Below are 19,066 nucleotides of genomic sequence, written 5' to 3' on the forward strand. Positions count from 1 at the left end.
CGCTAAATCAGAATAATGAAGTCATAATTCAGTATGGACCAAGCTGCAACCAACAGGGACGCCACCCATTGGTGTATGAGCAAGCGGGGGATCTGACTCGATCTGATTGGAAACCTGGCGATACTATGTCCCGCCCCCCGATAGCTGTAACCCGACTGCACCACAGGCCTGTCAATCAAACAGACCCCCCCGCCCTCATCCGTCAAAAAAAAATAAAAACATGGCTTTTTGAAGTTTACGGGATTATTTTCCAATGGACCATCAGAAAACTGATAAGAAGGAGTGACTTAAGTTAACAAAACCAAAACAACTCATTGAAAATCTTCATTGACACCGAATTTTATTAGTGAATTTCAATGGGAGTCAATGGAGCCGGAAGCTTTTTGGAGCCAACCTCTAGTGGCACTTGGTGGTATTGCAGCTTAAGGCACTTCTGCTTCGGCCTCATTTTTCAGACCCGGAAGCTACGTCCACTTTCGTATAGTCTAAGATCACGGACATACAGTAGCATTTTGGCCCATACAGTTCTTATTGTCAGTTGCTTTCTATACTTTTTGCTTTCCTCTATCTAACAGTACTGTGACATCAGGAGCTCCAGCAGGAGCACCCGGTGCACAGCGGTCCGAGGGACAGTAAGGGGTCAGACTGAGAGCTACAGGTATGACTGTTATTGACTCACATCTTTGGGACCAGAGCAAACCCACCTGGGTTATCAGGTCAGGGAGGGAACCTCGTAGAACCGCATCTGGCTGGTTCTGTAATCATGGAGCCCAGTTCGGCTCACAGCATCAACCGCAGTGTTTACCCTGCAGAAGCAGAGACTTCCCTCCACAGTATGTGACATGAAAATGAGAACTCCATGGGGCCTGCATGTTTTGATTGTTGTCTTGTTATCAAGCTTCCTGGTCTTGTCATGTCATACCTGTTGCCAGCGCAACATGGACCTGGATAATGGATTTGAAACAGATGGCTAAATCATTGGATGAATAGTTTTAGTATTTGTCTGTACTTGTAGCTTTCTTATTCGACTTCAGTCTATCTTTTCTCTTGTTTCCAACCTTTCGCTAGGACATCAGCTTGCAGCTGCTCAAGAGGTTTGGTCAAAGCTCACGTCCTGTGATAATTTGTAAATATATAAATATAGTTGATATAACCTCATGTCTTTAGTTTATACTTTATGCTAAGCTCTGTTGGCAAAAAGCAAGTAACCATATGCAGCTTTTCTTATTTGGTTTTGTTTCTCCAGGTTTTTTTTTTTTTACTTTATGTCTACAAAGTGCTTTCCATTTGTTGCCTATTATTCACTCACTCTCAGTTCACATTGGTGAGAGCTGCCATGCAAGGTGCTCGCCTCCCAGTGACTTGGGGTCTGGGACACTCGGCGTGTGGACACGGCAGACCTTACAATTAATGGGCAGCCTGCTTCACCATCAGCGCCACAGCCGCCCTTAATTCTCTTAGTCACATTTTAAACTGCAGTGAGCTGCCGAGCTCAGTTTGTTCCAGCCATTTCCTCAATCCGACGTCAAAACATCCGCTAGGTTTTTTTTGTTGCCAGGACATACCAGGTATAAATTAGGAGACTTCCCAACAGATCAAAGTGCTATAATGTTGTATATTTTGACTGATGAGGACAAATTAAAAATAATAACTCTCTTTCCTGTCTTTGTACATGAGTAATAGCCGGATAAGTTTTGCTTGGTTTCTGGTCAGACACATAAATTAGCAGATATTACTAATTAGCGCTGTGATTTGACGAAGTGGAGCACCCACTCCTGTCCTGATGATGATGATGATGATGGTGTGTGCGTCTGTCCCAGCTGTCACCGGTGATTGATGGACTCTACACTTCCCACCTCACTCGCCAGTGTTCACAGTTGTTCACGCCTCGTACCTGATCTCGCATCCAGAGGTTTCAGCCTCCTCCCATTAGAAAGCTTATTAATCATCCCTCATGCCATATGATTGGGTTAAAAATCCGAGTGTACCGTGGCCCCACATTTTGCTTGAGAGAAAGTAAAAAAAAATCCTCGACCAATTTATTCCTTCTTTAAACTTACTTCATGTCCACTGATAATCCCCTGAAAGAACTTCCTTCTGTACAACAATAACAACAAAAAGACCAGAAATATTTTGACCAAATTATCCAAAATTTATTTGTTTTACATTGTGATTCATTGTTCCTTCTCTTGTAGTAAACATTCCTTTTCAGATGTTTTTTTTTTTTAAAAACAACCTTATTTACTTGTTAGTAATTTGCCAGTATTTTGGCAGCAGCTTTTAGTTAGCGTCTGTTAATTTGCGAGTGTTTCAGTGAGTTTGACCCGGACGGCTGAGTAACCTCCTGGCATTTTCAGTGTGCAGAGAAAGTTGAATTTTGAAATTCACATTACCAGAAAAAACAAATTCTCCCTCCCATAAAAAATAATAAGTGGTTGCTGCAGTGTTCGTACCCTTATTTAATTGCTAAAAGTGGTGTTTTAACAAAAATTGCAGAAGCACTTTGGAGAGGCACTGGACTCACCTAAACCATAGAAAGGTGACATGGAAAATTGTGTAATTGTTGGTTGTGCTTTTGCTTTGATTGTTTCCAGGCTGTTGATGCACCCAGCTTTTCCATCGTGCTGTTTTCCATTGACTCCTGGTTGTCATACGTTGATCCCTTTCTTTTGAGTCTTAAAGTTACAGCTGTACAGCTAATGCTTAGAGTGCCTGAATCTGTTAGTGGATGTCTCGCCTCAGTTTCAGCTCATGGGGATTGACAACCGTTTCATTCAACCTTTAAGCTTCTTCTTAGTCAGGTCTCCCTCTGAGAGCGTGAGTGAGCTGCAGACACCGAGACGAGTAACTCTTTAGCGAAATGCAGGAATGAAGCAGTTTACACGTTACAGTTTGCTCTTTGAAGAAACAACAAGGACCACATTTCTGTTGGACCGTGTCTCTGTCTGTACTGGATTTTTGAAACTGTGAGAGTTGTTTAAGTCTTAATTTATTACAATGTGTCACTTCTGAATATTGGCCTATCGGAGATATATCGGTGTCAGCGTGCATGTTAGCCGGTATAAAAACGTTCTTTTACAGAACATAATGCAGAAAAAGACGCTTGACGTTAAATAGAAATTGTTCCATTTGTAGATTTTTTGATAGTTATATATTACCAGTGAATTTGACTGTTTCAGTGCACTATTATTCAGATAATTAGATACATTATGTAACCGTCAGCACACAGTTTATCCTAATTCACTAAATCTCTCTCTGATGCGAGTTTTCAAAGATGTAGGTGCTGAATAAAGATAATAATTTTTACCACACATGGTATGGCTCTGAATGGCGACTATGGACATCATTTTAGTGCAGACACAGATAAAAACAAAATGTTGTCCCCATATTGGGACTATTGCTTAACTTTTCATGCCATTATCATAGGTCAAAGTCAATATATCATTTGTCCAATAGGATGAAAAACCTGCAAAACCTATTTTCAACTTCTAGTTAGCATATTAACATGCAAAACTAACACTGTGAATTTGTTAAATATCATGTCTGCTAAATATCAGCTTGTAATTGAGATCATGTTGGCGTGATAATGTTAGGATTTTACCAGCAGCCCTGTGCATATAGAAACAGCCCCACCAAGCTGCTGGCACGGCTGCAGACCATTAGCCCCAATGTGTGATCATTGCTCCTTGAAATGAAAGCCTTAATAACACCATTGTGGACATAATTACTTTTATGATGAAATATGGCGAGTGCCACACCCTGCTTTATTAAACTGATGCGCATGGTATCAACTCGGGTGTAAAGATGATGATAAAGAGTATATTAATCACTGGGGAAATCTCCATTAGGTTTAACCTTATTTGTAAAAGAAAGACCAAAAGATGTAATCAAAGCTGACAGATAAGTTGCCTATTAAAATTGCCAAGCTTCAGTAAAACTAAGTGCAAATAGGTTAGAAAAAAATAAGGGTGTTTTTGGAGTCCAAGGAAGATGGAGTCAAAGGAGGTTTTCATTATAATTTCTCACTATTACTGACTTTGCATGTAGGCTAATAATTCCCAGAGTGCACCAGGCCTCTATCAGTCACATTCACTTTTTTAGCTTGTCATTGCCGGCACAAAATGAAATTCTCCTTTGCTGTCAAGGATGGTATTCAGCCATGTTTCCTTGTCAGAGGGGACAGACAGCAGTCCTTGTTCTCCTTTTTAATCTCTCTGTGTGCCGCTATTTCATTTCCTGCTTTGTTCATTGACTCAAATCTGAGCCTGCCATTTGATAATAGCTGGGTGACACCAGGCAGATGCAGTTTCATGTCACTAGCAGACTTGGGAATTTCTGACAAAAAGAAAAACTGTATTTTTTTTTGTAACCGATTCATTGTTTTTAACTCGGTTTATAAAAAAAACAGTTAATAACGAATACTTCTTCATTGTTGGAACTGAAAATACTTTTTGCTGAAAGACGGAGTAGTAAAATCGACACCACGGGATGCAAAACATCCACCAAATGAAACTCTAAGAAACACTAAGATAACGTGGCAATGTTGCTAAAAGTAGGTCACAGACAGACAGAGAGAGGGAGAGAGAGAGAGAGCTGTACTTATTTCTTCAATGTATTTAAAGTGCAGTTTTACATACTGTTTATTCAGCCGTATACAAAGCAAACGAGGTTATATACAGTGCATGTAGTGTCCTGCAACAATATGCTGTTTATGTGCCTCTGTGGCTCGGGCGTGTGCTTCAGGCTGCCACATAGTGTCCAGTAGCCATCAGATGGGGTGGTTGGTCTCTGTCAATGCAGATCCATGATCCTTACATGGCGAGAGAGAGAGAAAAAAAGTCCCCGTGGATAAGCAACACGGGAGGGAAGATGGTCTAGCATGTTCAAAATGGCCACAGGGAAGCCATTTCCCAGTGTCTCTATTCCCCCGGCTCCATGGTGCCGATCTGTCCTTTGTGAGCCAAAGCGTCTGAGACACATTGCGGTCACCATGGGCTGGAGGAGATATGACAAATCCAACGGACCGACCCTGCTCGCTTCTCTCCCTTCAGAGTGGAGCGTGTGGCTCATTGATATTGTACGAGCTGAGCTGACCAAGACACCTCCGGTTCCCTTTGGGGGACTGTCAAACTCGTTTGTTAACTCCTCAGAAAATTTGCACACATCTTCAGTCGTAAAAACCTGAGCTGCACTCTAGTAAAACTGAATGAATTTCAAATGTTTACCGTCCGTGCCATGAAGCAAGTTTTGGGATAAAAAAAAAAAAAAAAAAAGAAAAACTGAAAATGGGATGATAAATCTATTAACTGCAGTGCTGATCAGCAAGCTGAAGTATTTTTTTCTAATTTCAGTTAAATTAAAAGTTATGAAATTTTTGAAGATGAAACATGATTTAATAACGGATCATTTCCATGCACTGTCTTAAAAAAAAAAATATATATATATATATGTATTAATACTCTAAAAGAAGATTTGTTGACGAGTGGGATTACTGAAAGATGTCTCAGGCTCACACGCAGTGTAATGTTGAAGAGAAGATTGAGTCTGGCCCTCCGGCGTGCAGAGACATGTGCAACTTGTTAAATTACTCTGGGAGACCGACCTCTAACAAATCTCATTTTCAGTTTGTGTCCAGACAGGAACAGAAGAGCAACAGTGTGGAAGGTCAAAGTATCTCGAGAGTTGGCTTCACAGCTGCCATATAACACACAGGGACCAAACTTCATACGGAAATAAGATGGCTTTTTCTAAAACACAGTAACTTATTATTATTGCCACCGCATTTGGACTTGAAGGAAAGATTTAATTTAGGAGATGTGTATCTGCTCTTCAGATCACGATAATCACACTGCCGAAATAAAGCGCCTTATTTCCAGCAGAGTGGTTATATTTTGGGTCCCATTTGGATGCTAGAATATCTTAAAAACGTGTGCACAGATTTTTCGTGAAGTTTAGTGGACAGTCAGGTGGTGAGCCAAGAAACAAGTGATTCGATTTTCGGAGGGGATCCAGGGAACTTTTTTTTTTTTTTTTTTTTGCTCTTCTTCTTTTTTGTAAGGATTGTTTTTTTCACATTTTGAGATAAGGACCCTTTAAACATTCCTGCTATTTTCTGATAAACTACTGCACTTAGCTGAACAAAATGAACCTTGGACATTCACTCATGAATGTGTAGTTTGATGCATATTAATGATTAATCATTTTCTGACATTCAACTGAAAGAATCTGCAAATTGGTGGTGCACTCTGAGAGCTTTTTAGTTAATTTTTTCTGATTTTTGGATAATAATGTGGGGGTAAATCATATCAAGCAACAGTCGAAGCTTTATTGAAATGAAATGATAATGGTTGTAAAGTATTTATAGTAGAAAATCACAAATAATTAAGTTATGATTTTCCTCTTAATGCCAAATTAAACCAGAAGGGACCTGTAAAATGCACACATAACTTGAAAACCTGATGGGGGAAAGTGCTGATAAGCCATGCGGTCAGTAATTACAGAAAACAAACCAAAAATGTCAGATTTGTTTGTCTGTAAAGACAGATTTTTTTCCTCTTCTGAAAGCTGGCTGTTGATGATGTTTTAATAGACAGGGTTCCCACAAGTCAGGGAAATTTAAAAACTCTTTTCCAGACATGGAAATTCAGGGAATTTTATATTTTTTGGGGGGGCCAAGTCATCGCATTTTGTTTGTTTCATTTTTAGTTGCCATTTATCAAAATGTATTATTTTCCATGTGTGTAGCGATAATGTTAGTTAGCTAGTTTAATAGCATTAGTGGTCACTGACAGAAATTGTAAATGTCGCTTATTAGTTTGGGAGCTAATTACCCTTATTTTCAGATAAATTCGTTGCCTCTGCAACCGATATTTACACTTGTATTTGATTTCTTTTGAATATCGGCGCAACCAGAGGGGCGCATGTCAGCACGTTTTTAACAAAAAGGTCGTTGTTTCTTGTCTGCTCACCACAACGGTACCCTGCTTCTGTTTATTATAGGTCATTGAATTTTAGCGTTTTAGTCAGTGAAAGTCAGAGAAAAGTCAGGGAATTTGATATTTTACCAAGAGTTGGAACCCTTAAAAGACCCCAAACATAAACTAATGCCCATATTCAGCTATTTCTCAGTAACCAAACATGGTGGGATGGCCAAATTATATCCGGCTAACATACAACCTGCAAGTGAAAGTACAATTTGATTACAACCCTTTAATATCCTCTTAACGTAAACTGTCCTGCTACAGCAACATGTTGATGCCTAATGATCAAGAGCCGGGGAACTGGAGAAGAAAAAAGAGAGTATGAAAGAAGGATCCAGCCCACTGATCGCTGGCAGGAAGAGGCAAATCGTCTCATGTCGCAAAGGTGTCAGAAAAGATGGTATTCATCATATTAACTGGATCAAAGCCGCTGCATTTTAATCTGTTCCTCGACGATGTGAAATATCTGGGGCAGGGGAGCTTCTCAAACTGCTCTGAGATCAGTTCCTGGTGACTCATCACGATGCCTGAGCCCTGAGGCACTTTCCAAACCGAGTCAGGGTCAATACCGTGCAACATTTGTTTTGTGTTAACACCACAGGGAGGCCAGAACATCTGAGTTTTGGGGAGATTTGATACCGTTTGAGTGGGCCGGGTGTAGGTGTGAGGTAGAGTCTGTGGGTTTAATCTCTCTTTCCACTCCTCAGGGAGTGTGGGTAGTGCTTTTTTTTTCAACTTGGGGATTAAGCTGGGGCTCGGTAAATATTCAAAGAGTGGGAGAAGGCCACTCTTTACCGCCTGAAGAACAAACCGATTGCGTACATCCTGAAAAGATGGAGCAAAAATGATGCTCTTAAACTCTATCTGATCTCTGCAGTCTTCTTTTTCCTCTTGTTTGAGGAACAATACTGGACAGCTTTTTTGTCTAGGATATCACAGGGTGATGCAGGCAAGAAAACAAATAGAGATGTCACCGAAAACATTTCTTTCTCACAAAGTTTTCTTATCTTTAAGCCGAAACACCTCAGAGTTTGAGCTTTTTAAAAATGTTTGTCTGTCTTCTTGGAAAATTTCATTAAGATTTTCACACTTGCAACAGTTGCCCATAGCAACAAACAGCTGTAATGTGTTCAGTCCACCTGCCAGTATGAGCTGTGATCACGTCCATACAATGTACCAACAAATTGGGAAAAAAAGGGGGACAGAATCTGAGTCACTTCTTTGTAGATTTGGTCACGGTTTCAGGTTTTAATATGACAAAGTCTCCATGAGGAGAGAATTTGTTTAATACAAATACAATGTCTAATACAGACTAGCCAGTCAGAAAACAAATAGATATCATTTTTCTTGTTGAAATTGCAGCCTTATCTGCATGTTTTCTTGCTTCCTGTTCTCTTTGAGTCTCTTTCAAGTTCAGGTTTCTTTCTGTGCCAAAAGAAGTGCATCCAGAGTTTAAACAAAGCAGACATTTGGCCTTCTCGCTCCTCTGGCTGCAGCCTGCTTTGGATTGGACTGTTAATGGATTGATAGGCTGACTCGGGAGCAATTTAGGCACCTCTCATTGTCGCTGTGGCCTGAGTCGCTCTGCCTCAGCTCCATAATGACACACACTGAGGCTAATATAATTGCACTGAATTGTGTATTTAGCTAACTTAATCTGGCAGGGAAATATTTGAACAGGCCGAAATGGTGAACTCAATCACGCTGATGATGCCTGTTCGGTTCGTGACTTTGCATATTCGGCTGCGCTCACACCAAAACAAGCGATGCGGGAAATTCCTGCTGGGTTGTGTGCAGGTGTGGGCGTGTCACTACATGGCCCATCCGTGCGACGTCATGTCGTGAACTTTAACCCTCCAATGTCAATCTATGACCTGCTTCCCAACCGACATTAAACAACACAAGAGAAGATAAGAACTTGAATATCAGATACCTAAAACTATTAAATAATACGGATACGTGGCATGTTAATGTATGATGTGTTTCAAAGCGCACTACCCACATTGGCAGGTTGAATAACCAGGATGTCAGACCTGTTGTTAATGTGTATTTCGGTGCACAAGGCCAAATTGAGTGAGTACATGTGAAATATACTGTTATCCTTTATCGTGTTTTGGTCATTCATGCTGCTAGCATTTGTAGGCTGATAAACAAGGTTCCGCTTCCTTCATAGTTCTTGACTCAGACTAAATTTTTATGCTTTATTTTTTTCACTTGTGTTGACTTGGAACTGAGATTTCTTTCTCGTGATTTTACTTTAACAAGAATATATTGTGAAAGAGTAAATTAGGAGAAAAAAATGAATTTAATTTATGACCTGTCGAGTGCAAGAGCAAGTGGTGTCATGAAATACTCACAATTACTGCGTGTATAATGTTTCTACGCAATTTCACAACGAACAATTTAATGATGAGAAACTATTACAGCGTCATTAAGCAAAATTGAATCGGCTAATTACATTGTAAGCAACAAAGCATGAGGAAAGTTTTTCATTTCGCATTGAATGAGGTGGCCTCAGACGTGGTTGCATGTCTGTGTTGAGCCCCACAAAGGAGAAGGGATTCCTCCGCCTAGTGCCCGGCAGCCCGATGCCAAAACACCCAGATGCTTGTTTAATGCTGTGCTGATTCACAGTCGGCTATAAATTGAACACGGGAGTATAATTCTGCATGCCTGTTTGTTGTGTCCAAACACCGGTGAACCTTCTGCCTCCGTCACATATTTGATGGACGGGAAACGAGCTGAACTGGAGGCCATTGTTCCCATAGGAGATGGAGATTTTTACGTTGCCCTCAGCTCACTGTCTGTTGATACTAAATTCTGTTTAGTTAATGTGTAACTTCATCTTTCGCACTGCGTCGAAGCAGGTTTGCTGTCAAGTTGCTAGGTAACGAAACGCCTCCTAAGACTGCCGTTATTTCTGAAAACTACGTCAGGTTGTTCACACTTCCAAGAATAAATGCTGTGCTCACAAGCTGCTTTGCTAGACAATTGAGCCGAGCAATCTTGCCAGTGAAGCTTAAGCATCATCATATTATCAATCCGTTTCACTTCAGAGAAACCGAGGAACTTTTATTCATCCTCAGACATCATGAAGATTTAAATCTACTGCGGATCTCAACTCCAAAATAGATTAACGAATAACGTAAGAATAATGAGATGAGGATAAACGTGCACCCATGACAACAGTGGGAAATCTGAAACGCATTTCACCCTCTTCAGCAGCCCCCGGTGAACACAACACAAGTCTGTAAAAGAATCCATTAGTGCGAGAACAAAAATGACACGTGCACCGTAATTGTGGAACACACAGGTTCAAAATGACATTTTGCATGATGTGAGCATGCCAGGAAGAGTCTAACCAAATTCCAAAGTGCTTTTAAGTCTGGAGCATAAAAGCCGCGCAGCCCCCATGTGTCCTGCTGGAGTAATTGTCACTGCGGGGGTTTCTACTTGACACAGCAGTCTTTTCCATTTCAGGCTGGCCCTCTATGCCTAACCCAGCCTAACTAATCATATCATTTAAAATGATAACATTACCAGACTTTTTCATTCACTTTTTTTTTTTGGTGTTTTTGCAGCACACCTCGTCCTCTTGCACTTACAGATGAAATGGCAGCAGACATCTTCCTTCAGGGGGTCTGCTCTCAATAATGGCAGCGAGGCAGCAGGGACCGAATGAAAGCCAAGTCGGGGCCCTTAAAGGCGAGAGGAGAAGAGCTGGAGTCAATGATGCCTTTGCCCTTAGAGTCAAGCTTTTTACAGGCCCAGACCAGCTTTGATCATCTCCCGGAAAGCCCGAGCTGGAGAGGCGCATTAAAGGCACTGGGGTGGCAGTCTTTTTATGATGCGAATGCATTAGGTTTCATTTTGTGTCCCGGGATGAATACATGAATGGAATCCAAAGGGAACAGAGGCATCTTTTTCACCTTTTTTTTTTTTTTTTTTTTTTTTAGATGTTCATCACATTTTGTGCACAAGAGACTAGTGACCTTTAGTTCTTCAACTAAAATATTACGGATATGTCTTTCTGGGATTAGTCTCACTCCATAAAAGAGGGTCAATCAATTGTAGTTTTTATTATGCTTAGTTTTGATTACAAGTGCTGCAAACATGCAGAATGTGATGATGATAACTCCCCAGGATATTTTATAAATACTGAAAATGAGAGATGCTCTGATAAGTGTGATTATTATTTGTATTTTATTTTTCTGCTCTGGAGGTTGTTTCTCCAAATGCGGCGACTTTTTCACGGTTTGAAAAATGTGAGAAAAAGGAGGAAGAAAGAGCACACAGCATTATTTTTTTTATTTTTTTTTCACAAATCCGCAAATGGATTTAACCATTTACGTCCACATCATACTCCAAAAAAAGCAACTCCAAGTAGCTGGCATTACACAGGTGCATCTGGCTCTTCTGCTGCTGTCACCATGGAGACGACCCCCCTCTGGCCTAGTTTAGTGCGCCTGCCCCCTCCTGTCACATAAACACGAATGCGGTTTATACAGTGCTCCGCGGAGAGCAGACACACCTGTTCACTCATTAGGATTTACATTCAGCAGCGATAAACCTGATGAGGGTTGGATGCACCGTCTCCTGGACATGACTTCCTCCTAATGACATCTATTAAAGTCACATAGAAAACAATAATCATCCTACAGGGTCATTCAGATTTTATGCATAGGTCTAATTTAATTATTTTTATTGCACATTTATTGAAGTTGCACTACAATATACACATTTAGACAGAAAACACGAAATTATTTTGTGATTAATACAATATAACTGAAATGCATTTGTACAGAACATAAGCTCCACTTCTTTACCTACACATGGGGGACAAAATGATTTTTTTTAATATATTTTTTTTAATATATATATATATACAGGCACAAACAGTCTGTTATAGTATAGTAGGTCATAATGTAAGTATATGATGTTTCTATAAAAATAATATTCAAGGATTTCTGGCACCCTTTGGTTGACTAAAAATCATATCATACTGTATGCAGAACTAGAATTATATTTTAAGACTGATTTTCATTGTCTGTAGATACGCTTTCATCTACGGGTTGTGCAGCGTGACACACAGCAGGAGAATATTTCAGAGGCATTAAATGTTTTTTTTTTTTTTTAGATCACAGTCAGGGTTTTCTGATCAGGGTATGCCTTTATCGCTCAGAGTTTCTCTTTCTTCTTGTCTGCTGAATCTCTTGAGTGAAGTGGTTCAAGTCTTGTTTATCCTGGATCTCCATATCTGTCTCCCATCTCTGTTTTGTGATTTATCTACCTTTGACTGTACTCACACACACTGACCGTTGAGGATCCCCAGGCACCGAGGGATACCTCGGGCACGTGTATGACTAACAATCCTCTAAAGCTAAGCTAGCTGTAAGAGCATCGCCTCCAGTCGATTGATAAGCTATTGTGGGAAATGACAGAGAATGAGATGGGAATCAGTCATTCTTAGTCAAGATGGAGGCCGCTCTCAAATGGCGGTCTGCCAAGCCAAGTGCACAGCCATCTCTCTTTCTCCGAGAATTACACAGCAGACCAGACACATGTCCACATCCATCATGGTCACATGTGATCTAAACCGGTCTCCTCCATGAACAATGTTTGTATGGAGTGAGCGGTGCAGCTGTGGTGACACGGTAAACATTGCTCGATCAAGCATTAGCCTGTATGGCAGCATGTACCTACCACATGGGAATATTCACTGGTCTGAGAAACAAGATTGTTGTAAGGCACCACAGTGTTGAACAACTGTTGCTCTAAAGGACACAAACCCTTAAAGACTTTGTAATGTGGATGATTTCTAAAGGTTAACAAGCAGCTGCACAACTGCTACATATTTATTGTCTGTTTGGAAAACACTGCGAGCCCTTTGGACTCAATCGATTCTTCAATTTCAGCAAATTCTTATCAAGCTATCCCGTATCAAATAATGCATATCACTTATTGATGATATTTTTAAGCCTTTTTCCCTGCAACACTGGCATCTGAAAAGTTGTAATAATAGTATTTACAGTGTGGTTGAAGCTAGTCAATTTAAACACTTAGGCGGTTAGGTTGAGGCTAAAATTAGGTCATCATTGTGTATTTGGTGACACAGTCTTCCACATTTAAAGGATGAATCTATATTCTTTTTATTTTTAATAAATCTCATGAAATGACCAAAACCAAGCCAACGTGGTGAGTTTAAGAGTCAGGATAGAGAGAAATTCTGAGTTTCTACTAAGGGAATGTATTGTCGATTCTAAAACTATAGTTATTTACATGGGACTTATTAACAATATAAAAAAAATAATAATAATGTCAGCATTATCCCTTAAAGTCAAGTCAAGGGTTTGGCAATGTAAGTTGAGCAATAAAAGCAAAGTAAATTTTTTTAATTAAAGACAAAAACTGTATTTTATGCCCAACCATCCACCCCAACCTCCTCCTTGTGACACTGCAATAACAATGTGACATTTCCTGCTTTTCGTTCCCCCATTGGAAGAAAAATGTGGTAATCGATTATTTTAGTAAGTTAATTTCACAGAAGATTTATAGCAAATTCAGTTTGTTGTAAATATACATAATAGATAAGAGACAGAGTTGGCTTGAATTATTTACGTTGTCTCATGTACAGAATTCAACCCGTTGAAGCAGGTTATTTAAGGACAGAGCAGTAAAGATAATAATAAACTAGAAAAGATTACAAATAAAACATGAAGAAATAGTTCATGACAATTTATAATTTGTTTTTCCATTACAGCAACCTGAGAAGCGGTAGTTATTCGAGAGACGGGTTTACTGATGCTCTGAATCGGCGTCACAACAAATACCTGAGAGCTGCGTCTCCTCTCCAAAGTTTCTTCCCCTCATTGACAGTGAGTCACCTCCAAAGTACCTTGACACGGGGAGTAAACAAACCTGCCTCTGTTCATCAAGGTAATCTTGTTTGCTCAGAGGGCAGTGTCTGCGCAGGACAGCTCACTGCCACGGGGATAAAGGCCCACGCTGGAGGTATTGTGATCCCTGTTTCCATGTCTTATTGTACGGAGGCAGGTGGGAGGGGCCTTACAGCCAGGCATGTGTGCATCAAAATCTGTGGGATGTTGGTGGAGACGAAGGGCGACCCGCAAAGCTTCATCACAAAAACTGTGGCAGACACAAGTGATGCAATAAAATGTAGGAGTCAACAGCAGTACAGATTATTAGTGATCAAGGAGACCGATAACCGATATGTGGAACAGACTGACATTTACAGTAAAAATGAAAACCTTTGTGTCAAAATTTAGAATAACAACAAAGAAATCCTTTATTGAAGCAACAGCAGAATGTTTGATACATGTTTCTAAAATGTACTTTTCTGTCTCCTGAAAATACTGATAATTGTAAAAATGCTAAATATCATGCCTGATAATCAGTCGACCCCTAATAAAAAGACCAATGTCATTTTTGCATGTGACTTCAAAGATGTCAACAGCTTAGATACAGATTTAAAATAGGCTTTATTTTGATGACGCTTAAACAATTCTCTAATTGCATACCTTTCTGTAAAAACGACCTCCTGACGGTTGTAATTTGAAAGTACTGCCTCCACATGAGGGGAGTTTACCTTTCAAAGTGATCTCTGCGGTTCATAATTACTCTCCCAGTGAGCAGCCATCAAAAGCAGGAGAGAAATGCATTCGTGTCACAGCACAATGCCGCATCCACAAAGTACCACGGCTGCTGCGGAGTCTGCTTTTCACCCAAACGCAGCACGTTTCCACACCGAAAACTCTCCGTGTGCATTGAACGTTGGGGGTGTACAAATTATAAAACACATTGTCCCGGTTTCAAGTTACAGTTCCAACTGAGTGTCATGTTTTTTTCATTTCCTATTCGTTCCGCTGTCGGGTGTCGGTCTCTGCACCTTGTAACAGAGCGATCCTTCTGGGTGACAGCAAAAGAAAGACCACACATGGCAAATAGGCGGCAGGAAGATCTCGGGACATGAGAAGAAATGGGACGACGTGCAGAGTCTTGAGACCATGCAAGTGTCAGACATCTTCACAGCAGTACATTTCTCACAAGCTGCTGAAGCTCCTTTAAAAAAAGAAAAGCCATTCAAACATATTTTACTGGCTTTTTTGTTAGGATTTAGAGCAGTTATATTCCAAACCAGAGACATACTGTACATTTGAGCTTTAAATATCTTCCCTGTTTGACCAGTCAAAGCGTCTTCTGTGGAGCAGATGGTCAGCCTGGTGGAGACCTGCGTGCATAGAGATTTGCCTTATGTGGAAGTACTGCTCGTTAGAGCAAGGTGGTTGCGAGGGCATGCTGGGAAATAGTTGCCAAGCAGCTCATAGGCGTTCATTTTGTAACAGGAGACACGTGGAGGATTTTTGATAAGGCACCTTCCTCACTCATTCACTGATAGTCTAATATTAAACATGCTTTTATGTGTACAGTATAAGAGGTCTCAGTGGATTAATGTCATTTATCAAAACTCAAAAAATACTATAAGCCCAAGTTGTACATGTTTCTTTGCTCTAATGAAGGTCCATGATTGTGTTTCATGACCGGTACCCCGTTCAAGTCTGTTGCTGCTGCGTTTAGCCCTGCTGGTGGGGTTGTTCAAGCAATACCCCGCCACTTTAGTCCAGACTAACAGCCACTGTATGGAGGAAATTTGGTTCAGACATTCACGTAGAGGATTAAGTTTGCTAGCTTTTTATCTAGCACAACTATGAGTGGTCACGAGTAGGCCTGCCACAGTTAATAAATAATCACCTAATCGCGTTTACTTGAGCTGAACACAATCATTTTGCGTAATTTCTAAAATTCTTCCTGTTCATTTGGATGAAACTAACAAAAATGTCATATTTACATCACTATTTTAATGTCATTTTCTACTGTTTTAGGTTTGACTATTCTATTAATATCCTTTATCATCATCCCAACTACCACTGAAAGTTATGAAACAATCATCAGCCGTTGCCATACTTTGCGTTTAGTGCTCCCTTAAAACATGCATGAAGATTCACATGGTTTAAACCCTCATCACGCTAAGTTCAGAGTGAAAAGTGATGCACACACTCCTTCTGTGTCTCCCCATCATTTATACATCCGGACCCAGCTGACATATCTGGGTCTCTGCTTTCTGCCTCGCTGCCTGTCAGAGAGGAGAAACATTCTTTTGATTGGCAGGTTAAACTCTTCAAGGTCAGCCTGCTCCACAGCTCACCCTCTCAGCGTAGATTACTGTGGTAATATCACTCCTGTTGAGTGTCTCCTACCCCCCCTTCCCTCTCGGCTGCTTCTCAGTCTACACTCAGATCTGCAGATTGTGTCCTTGCCTCCTTCATCATGTCGTTACATAAGCTGCTGCACAGGTTGTCGAGCATGGAGATTGTGCTGTACGTTACAGTTGCTACATATAAATGTAATTCCTGCTGGTGATATCATCAGCTCGTGTTGGGAGACGGGGAATTGGATGCATTTTCATGATTGCACCCTTTAACATTGGCCAAGATAATGCTCTGATTCTTTTCAAACGACCTATAAGTCATAGGAGACACCTCCGGGGTGGAATAATAGTAAATCTATTGAAGAAATGTGTGTGTGTGAATGATGGGGATGAGAGCTTTAGTCGTATGCATTGAGGGTTTTTTTGTAAGAGGGGTAGAGAAACACCATCACACACAAGAGACACTTAGAAGGATTTCTATTATGAATTTTGTGGTTAAAAAGCTGACGAGCAGACGGATTGGAGGAGAAAATGTGAAAACGCAGCAGGAAACGGGAACAGTGCTCCATGAAGCCTCGCAAAGGAGAACGTGTACAGATGGCTGCAGCAAAAGCCACAAAGGCAAACACTCGACTAATATCACGATGACATGCTCATTGTGTTCCGATCATGCTATTTGTTATACATGCATATTTAGCAGCGCATCTCAAAATGGTAACGCATCATTGGTTTGTGCGCAGGATTTGTAATGGGGCTTCGCTGTCACCACAGCCTGCGCGCTCTGTTTGTGATTTACATGTGAGAACAGCTGGAAAGTCTGTGAGAGTGTGAGCAGCGCTGACAGCCAATATGCACCCAATATCCAGCTAATGCACAGCCTTATTAGGGGAAATGAAAAGCAAGCGAAAGGCGAGCACAAAATGTTTTTAATAAGTAAAAACTTCCTGCGTCTCGCTGACAGTTTATTTGATCACCGAACGCCACTTAGTGACGTGAGAATACATTATGAACTACTGTCGCACGCTGGCATAATTTGAATATGTTTAAATACATCTGGTTTTGTTTAAAAAGGACTTCATTTACCTTTTCACTCTGCATCGTCACATTGTGTCCTGATAAGACCCGACGGGTGCATTGAAATGTGAATGAATGCGGTTCCCTGGAAATACTTCACTTTATACTTTCACCAATTCGAGGTAATGGCTTTTAATCTGTGCATCAGTTGGCCGGTAAATACACTTTTCACAGTATGAGAGGGAGAATAAATAGCATTCATCAGTAGTCACACCGCATTCGCACAACTGAAGTGCAGAGTGATGCTGATAGCCTCGTCTCCTCCTGTGCTGGCAGAATATTTTTGGGCCTGAGAACAGGGATGCTGGGTGAGTCAGCAGTCCAAGTTTGGTTTAGTTTTCCAAAAACTTGGATTTCCCTGAAATCTAGTTTGCTTGGTGGGTACTGATCGTCCCCAGAAGACGATCCAGTCTCATTTAGAGACCTTTTATTTAGGCATTAATTCATAATTCAACCATGAGAGGCTCTTGTGTCTGTGGCCAGGAATCTTAAATCAAAATCTTCAGTTATAGGTGACAGAGGATGATTTATACAGATTTTATGTTTAAACAATGCATTGTATTGTAGAAGTTTGACCAAATTAGACACAGGTTAGTTCACTCACCAAAAAAAGAAAAGGTTTTTCTATGGAACCAATGAAACAGTGAACATCACTGCGAATGTAATAATAAAAAATAACCGTAAACAAAAGAGAACAAAAACACGAATAGAAAAATGTCTGAATTACTTCAAGCATCTTTTCTGCATTATGTTCTGTAAAAATAGGACAACAACGTACGACGATACTGAAGTATCTTTGATATCGGCTAATAAAATCTATCTACCCTCACTAGGGCAGAGGTACTGAGTGTAGATCGATAACACCCTGACACCCACCCTCCTACCCCACCAGGACTGTACTGGAAATCTTTCCACACCTCCACAGCAGGCAGCATCTATCGGGAGGAGATCCCCAGCTGCTCTCGGCACTGGTCTCAGCCGGCCATTTACTGAATATGGTCAACTGTCTGTGAAAACAGTCCATCGATAATGCATATCTGCCCTCCCACCGTCGACATGCTCGGACCACTGAGCTGGATGAACAATCAACAGAACAAAAGACAGACTTATTTATCTGGGTTGTACTTGCAGTCTTTTGGTTCCATTGTGCACTCTGATTATTGGAAGATTTCAGAGGCAAAGCAGGTGTGTTGTCTTTGTCCCGGTATCTGCAGTTTATTCCTTTCAGCGTAGTTTTTTGTTTTTTTTTTTAGCAACATTTGCAAATGTTTCTCAAAGATCCCCCAAAATTGCATAGGCTCAAGGTTTTTTTTTCTCTTTTAGCACATCGGGTGTCTATCAAGCAAAAACCAGTGGAACAGTCAATTATGAAACCAAACATACTTGTATTGCTTTTATAGATATACTTTTATAGATATTGCTTTTTTTTGTGGACCTCATGGGTGTTTTTTTAGATAATGATATGGATATAATATGTTTTCATTTTTGCAAACCTGGTCTTTTCCTTTGTTTTTCATCTGTAGATCTGAGTGAGTGTGGAGGAAAGCTTTAAAGAGACAGTGCAGCAGGCTGCGTTGTTTTTAAAGGTGAATTCAATCAATTCACATCATCAGGTTTGTTTTTTTTCACGCAGTGGGCTTCAGTGTAAACAAAAGTCTTCCATCTCTGATTTTAATGCACTACTTTCTCCCACGGAGATCATTTAAGATCCATTTAAACCTATTTTATTGTTGTGTTGTTGCTCTGGGATGGTGAATATCATGTTGTTCATGTTTTATGTTTCATT

At 40.5% G+C, this 19,066-nt stretch overlaps 1 protein-coding gene across 2 annotated transcripts in view; it reads left to right on the plus strand.

Moving 5' to 3' along the window:
- Positions 1–19,066, plus strand: part of syt1a (synaptotagmin Ia) — a 154,260-nt gene that overhangs the window by 44,078 nt on the left and 91,116 nt on the right. The gene's annotated exons all lie outside the window — the stretch shown is intronic.

Source organism: Brachyistius frenatus, unplaced genomic scaffold (genome assembly GCF_029030835.1).
Source record: "Brachyistius frenatus isolate BFR_SWC_R1_liver_20210118 unplaced genomic scaffold, ASM2903083v1 Contig_96, whole genome shotgun sequence".
NCBI classification, from domain to species: Eukaryota; Metazoa; Chordata; class Actinopteri; family Embiotocidae; genus Brachyistius; species Brachyistius frenatus.